The sequence below is a fragment of the Saccostrea echinata genome, unplaced genomic scaffold (genome assembly GCF_033153115.1).
Source record: "Saccostrea echinata isolate AGI-Se365-2 ecotype Australia unplaced genomic scaffold, CSIRO_AGI_Sech_v1 ptg000056l, whole genome shotgun sequence".
Taxonomy (NCBI): domain Eukaryota; kingdom Metazoa; phylum Mollusca; class Bivalvia; order Ostreida; family Ostreidae; genus Saccostrea; species Saccostrea echinata.
The window spans coordinates 22,386,992-22,393,177 of record NW_026889805.1 but is presented as its reverse complement, the minus strand read 5'-3'; the positions used below and the strand labels follow the sequence as shown (position 1 = coordinate 22,393,177).

Sequence of the window (6,186 nt, the reverse complement as noted above, 5' to 3'; positions counted from 1 at the left end):
GGAGAAAATACGTTATATCACAATTCAAGGAAGTTTTAACTATGTTTGTGACACGACTTTGGTGTCTTTGTATAGAAATTGACTGTGCTGTAGCTGTGATACAGTACACTTTTGAGGGGCGTGTTTTATGCAAATGAGGACGAAAGTGTTCTGTATCTGCAAAATATCTCTGATACAGCACGAACAATGTTTGGATCACTGCCAACATCTCGCGGAAATTTTAAGGAAAGAGACCTGTGTAAATTTTTAAATGTTTAATGCAGCTATTTGGCAAAAAATTCAACAGAATCTGAAGTAACATCAATTTTTCGAACATTTTTTTAGTCAATGTAAAAAAAATACACTGTAAAAAATCGGCTTAATTGCCAATTCTAAAATTAAAGCTACAGTTAGCAAAAACTGCCTTGTTTGAATTGGTAAGGTCTTGCAGAACACGGAATTCACTAGAACAATTTTCCTCTGAAGCACTTTCACATTTCACCTTCTTTCTTGGGGGCTCAACACCATTTTCCGCTTTTACGCAAACGGACTTGTTCTGGGGTGAATCAAGAATTTTTGACACTGAAACATCAATCTGTTCACTACTACGCTTATACTATCTTACACTTTTCTCGGATCTATGCCCTGTGCGTCACATGATTTCTTGCTCTGAAACTCCACTTATATACAACTGTGTGGCGCAGGTACGTTTACCACTATGGTTATTAAAATTTCCTTCAGTTCACCCTTTTCAGTGATTGTTTTCATAAATGATTTCAGCTTATTTACTCCAACCAACTGTTGACCGAATCATATCTGAACTTCGTCGGTTGGAGGTAATGGCCATCTGTAAAATGCACCGGTATTCCCCAGAGACTCTAAGTACAGCTCAAAGTAGTCAACCATGCTACGATCACCTTCAATAAATAAAACCGAATTAACTGCATTATAGTAGATACATGTATTTTTTGTATGTGTAGATGTAAAAAAAAAAGGGGGGGGAGGGGGGGTAAATCAACTACAACTCTATGTATAATTATCAATTAATTTGCATTAATCTTGACCAAACATTATTACGTCTCAAATACAAATACACATACAGTAAATAAATACATGTACTTACCAGGCGGAGAATGATGCTTTAGGTTTTTTGACTGCACATTCAAATGTCCTAAGCCGCCTTTATAGGTTTTTGTGGCCCTCCCAGTGAACTGGATGTATCGTCCAGCACTGTCCTCTCCAATTTTGAACTGCTCGCACTGTAAACTGTGATGTTCATCGTATCCTCTTAATCCAAAGAGTTTGCATGCATAAAAAAATACGGTATGTTCCAACTGCTCCGCGGTTTCTCTTCCAAACACGCTCTTTAGCCACAGCGTTTCCTCATCTTGGGGTAGAATAGGGTCCGCCTGCTTTACGTCACACCCCAGCCCTTTGTCGATAAGGGATTTCATCCTTGCATCAACCAATTTCCGGAATTCAGCAAATTCTCCGTTAGACTCGTCGAGGAAATTCTTGTCGTATACTCCGTTGTCCTTTAAAAATCGTAAGAGTCTGCAGAAAATCAGGTAGATTGATCTGGGTGGATATTCTGTACCATCTTTCTTTCGGGCCTCCATTACGAACCGTCCTAATTAACCAGAAACTCATCTGTTCTGAAGTCATGTGATTTAGCTCGGGAATATCCCCTCTTCTACTGGCCCGCCATTTCTCAAACAGATTCATGGCCCATTTGGTGTTATTTTTCGTATTAACATTTTCTTGGTCTTTTATCAAGTTCTTAATGTCATCATCACTGACCGGTTGAGCAAACCGACTTTCGCTTGAAGCAATGTCCTTACTTTCGATTTCCATCATTGAGCTGTTGCCATTGCCAGGGGATAGGGAGAGGTCCAGCAATCCCTCATATGCAGCATTTTCGAATTCTATCGTCTCACATACTTGCGATAATGTAATGTCATTGATTTTGTTGATAAGGAATTCATCAGAAGACGGCAAGTCTAGCAAGTCAAAATTGCTGCCCAGATCAAACTCTCCAAATGCGTCCACATGTTCCATCGTGCTGCTAAAATTTCTGCGCTCTCTAAACTTTTCTTTATATATTCCACAATAAAGTAATCTGATTGGTTGAACAGTGAAATACTGTTACCTGATTGGTTCGTTCAATCGAGGGAGCATTTTAAAACACAAACTCCATGTAGGGGTCGTGTCACAAGTCATTTAGAGTACTCGTTTCCTACTGTATCAGAGATACAGGGCAGGGCGCGGCTTGAGCTATCGCTCTCGCCTTAAGCCCCGCCCTGTATCTCTGATACAGTAGAAAACTTGTACTCTAAATATAACTTGTATAAAACACTATTAAAATGCTGTACTCATAAAAATACAAGTTTATTTTATCAATACGTTAATATCACAGGTTAAGTTAAAGAAGTTTATATATGTTCTGATGCGTAGTATCTACGTAAGAATCTCTAGAAAATCGATAAACAAAGGCTCGTCCTATCTTTCGAGTTCATCCAATCTAAGGATTTTTTAATAATTACGGCTGAAAATGAGGCTTTCGACCTATATACCCCATCGTATACCCCAAAAATTACGGTACCCGAACTTTCTTTAGAAAGTGCGGGTATAAAAATGATTTACAGATAGCTCATATAGAGAAAAAGGTTATGTAATTGATTACATGTAATGATTAATAGAATGAATAAATTATAGGAAAATTTCTGTCATTCCAAGGTCAAATAAATTACATGCCCCTTATGTTTGTGATTGCAAGTCCTGCTCCACGTGTTTTTTCCTGGAAAATTTTATATTTATTTTAACTAATCAAATTAAACTGGAGGTCATTCCCATTTACATATAACTTCTAGCTTCTCTTTCAAGATTTACAGCAGTAGACAATGTATGGAGAGGTATTGTAATAATGCTAGTGAAAGCTATTGGATTTCAGGCAAATCATATGAAAGCAGAATTATGGTACAGACTCTGAAACGTGCTACTACTCCACACGCACGCTGCAGAAATGGTACACGCTTGCTACACAGTTTGCACGAAACACTGCATGATTTACACGAAACGCTACACGGTTTGCACGAAACGCTACACAGTTTACACGAAACGCTTTGCACGAAAAGCTGCACGGTTTACACGAAAGCCTGCACGAAATGCTTTTTACATGTTTCTCACATGCTTTGTACACGATTCTCGCACACTTTGGCCTCGAACTGGATTTTCTATTCGGAATCTCTCGGACTTTTTCTAAATTATCACAGATTAATCAAAAATTAGTTAAGAATTGCAATCATTCAGATTAAGTTAGGAGTAAAATTCACTACAACAGTACTATATTCACAGATAAAATACTCATTAAGGTCTTCCGTCTTCACGGAAGACCTTATAGTGATTCTACTGTTTCTTCTTTTTATTATGTCGCCCCGAACGAAGTCGGGCGACATATTGCTATTGTACGCCTAAAAACCTTGTCCGGGAATTTTCTTGCAGATGGCTGGGACAATCTTCCTGAAACTTTCCACAAAAGACGATAACTAGTTTTACTTGTGCAGTGCAGACTTTCAGTTTCAAAATGGCTACCGTTGCCATGGAAACGTACGAAAAGTGACGAATTTTGTCCGGGAGTGTTCTCACTGGTCTCTTAAACATTCATCATGAAACTTTACAGAAATAATGATCAGTAATTGTAGTTGTGCGATTCGCATTTAAAATTTTCAATTGTTGCCATGGAAACAGAGGAAAAGTGAAAATTCTTTAACTTCTATTTTCTCAGTAACTGCTCAAGCAATCATTTTGAAACTTTAATGGATGATTCCTTGCATTGTGTCAAAGTGATTTCTATTTTTTCAAAAACCTGGAATTAGCCGCACACAGTTACCATAGAAACAAAACAGAAAAAATGTATTATGCTCACATATGTTCTCAGAGGTAGCTTAGACAATCTTGATGAAACTTTACGGAAATTATGATTAGAAACTCTAGGTGTGAAGTCAACATTCAAATTTTTCTAAATTCTTACCGTTGCCATGGAAACGGACGAAAAGTGAAAATTCTTTAATTTCTATTTTTCTCAGAAGCTACGCAAGCAATCTTTTGGAAACTTTAAAGCTTTATTCCTACTACGAGATCGAATTGTTTTCCGCAAAAAAAATGGAGCAGGCCCGTCGCTTCAGCCACCGGAACGAAATCGTATTTTGGTTCACCTTAGTTTTGTACTCAAGCGTTCTCGTAGATGGCTTTCAAAATCTTCATGAATCTTTACAAAAATAAAAATCACCAACCCTAGTTGTGCATAGGATATTTTATTTTTTCAAAGTTTTTTGCTGAAGCCAGGTAAGAAACAAATGATTCAAGAAAAGTCGCGGTCACGTGACCATTGTATGCTATCAGACGTTTCTGTTAATCAATGTACTGAAAGGACTGATACGAGTTGATGTTGTCCAAGCTTAGCTAATGGGTATTGCTTTAGTGATGAAAAAATGAAATGTATATTTAGAAACAGAAATTTAAATTTCCATTTGATTTCTGATGTCAATTTCATGACATGATGCAATGTATTTTTAAATCCAATTAACTTATAATATTTTATGAAATTATAAGACAACAATATTTCTTTCTTTTAACAGTATAATTATACAAGTTATACATTTATTGAGCATTGCTACCTTATTTTAAGAAATGAAATGAACTTGCACAACTATCATAAAATATATTAAAACAACAATTTTTGACATTCCTTATAGTGTATGCAGCAAGTATGTTTTTGATAAGTGTCGTTTTTCTCTGATAATTTTTTGTTCTTGAGTAATGCTTTATTTTTGCATGCAGTTTTCAAATAAAATTCTGTTAACTAATAATGTAAAGTCAAAAAAGTTTTTGTACAATTTTTTTACTACCTTCCCCCTTACACACACACACACGCCAGTTCGGGGCGACATACGCTATTGCTTGCAATAGCAGACTTTCTAGTTATTAAGGTCTTCCGTCTTCACGGAAGACCTTATAGTGATTCTACTGTTTCTTATTATTATTATTATTATTATTATTAAGGTCTTCTGTCTTCAGCGGAAGACCTTCTTGTTATTCTTAGGTTTCTTTTCCACTATTTTTATTAAGGTCTTCCGTTTCCAACGGAAGACCTTCTACTGATTCTGTTGTTTCTTTTCCACTATTATTATTATTATTTTTTTTTTTTTCTTACCGATTTTGTGCAGACGATTTCTCGAGAACGCCTCAATAGATTTTCACGAAACTTTCAGCAATGATGGCAAATTATCTGAACTTTATGCGTTTTTTTTTATTTTGTCGTCGTCACTTCCGGTCGCGAGATATGGCCAATTTTCCATTTTTAAAATGGCATTTTGTCCGCGAGTGTTCTCAAAAACGGTTGGAGATTGAGTCTTGAAACTTTCAGGGATGATAGATTGTGACTCTTAGATTTGAGAAACCTGTATAGTTTATGTTGCCGTGACGTCCGTTGTCCACCGGAAGTAGTTTAAAAATATGCAAATTTTCATTTTTTTCTTATTGAAATGTTTTTAATAGAGGCAAATAGACTGTTTCGAGTCATATTATTTCCACCGGAAGTTATTTCTTCCGAACCGGAAGTAGTCGAAAAATGCTCATTTTTCCTTGAAACTTTGAGGGATGATTCCTCCACACTCAGTGAAGAGTTAAAAGTCATTTTGACTACTTCCGGTCATACCGGAAGTGAATAAAAAAGACCGGAAGTTGTTTGAAATTAATAGAGTTCACTCTTTTACGAATTGCTAAAGAATTCTGAAGAATTATTATGAATATTTTTTACATTTAAAGTTGTTTTACTTTCTTTTATCGATCAAAATTTCCCAATCAAGATTTTATCAGAAATCTAACGGAAGACCTACTCGTTGCTCGCAACGAGATCTCATCTAGTTATTCTTATTTTTTTTCTTACCGATTTTGTGCACGCAAGTTCTCGGAAACGTCTTGATGGATTTTCATGAAACTTTCAGGTCTGATAGAACATCAAAAAATCTAGACATATATTTTTTTATTTTGATGACGTCACTTCCGGTTCGGAGATTTCTGCGATTTTGCGATTTTTAGAGGGTCACTTTGTCCGGCAATGTTCTCAAAAACCACTGAACATAGACATATGAGATTTTCATTGATGATAGAGCAAACTATGGAGAATTGAATTGTGTATATCATAAC

The 6,186-nt window shown here is 36.1% G+C and overlaps 1 pseudogene; it reads right to left on the bottom strand.

The window, feature by feature from the left end:
- Positions 1-631: 631 nt before the first annotated feature.
- LOC133173962 (uncharacterized) lies at positions 632-2,037 on the bottom strand (annotated as a pseudogene).
- Between the last annotated feature and the right edge of the window lie 4,149 nt (positions 2,038-6,186).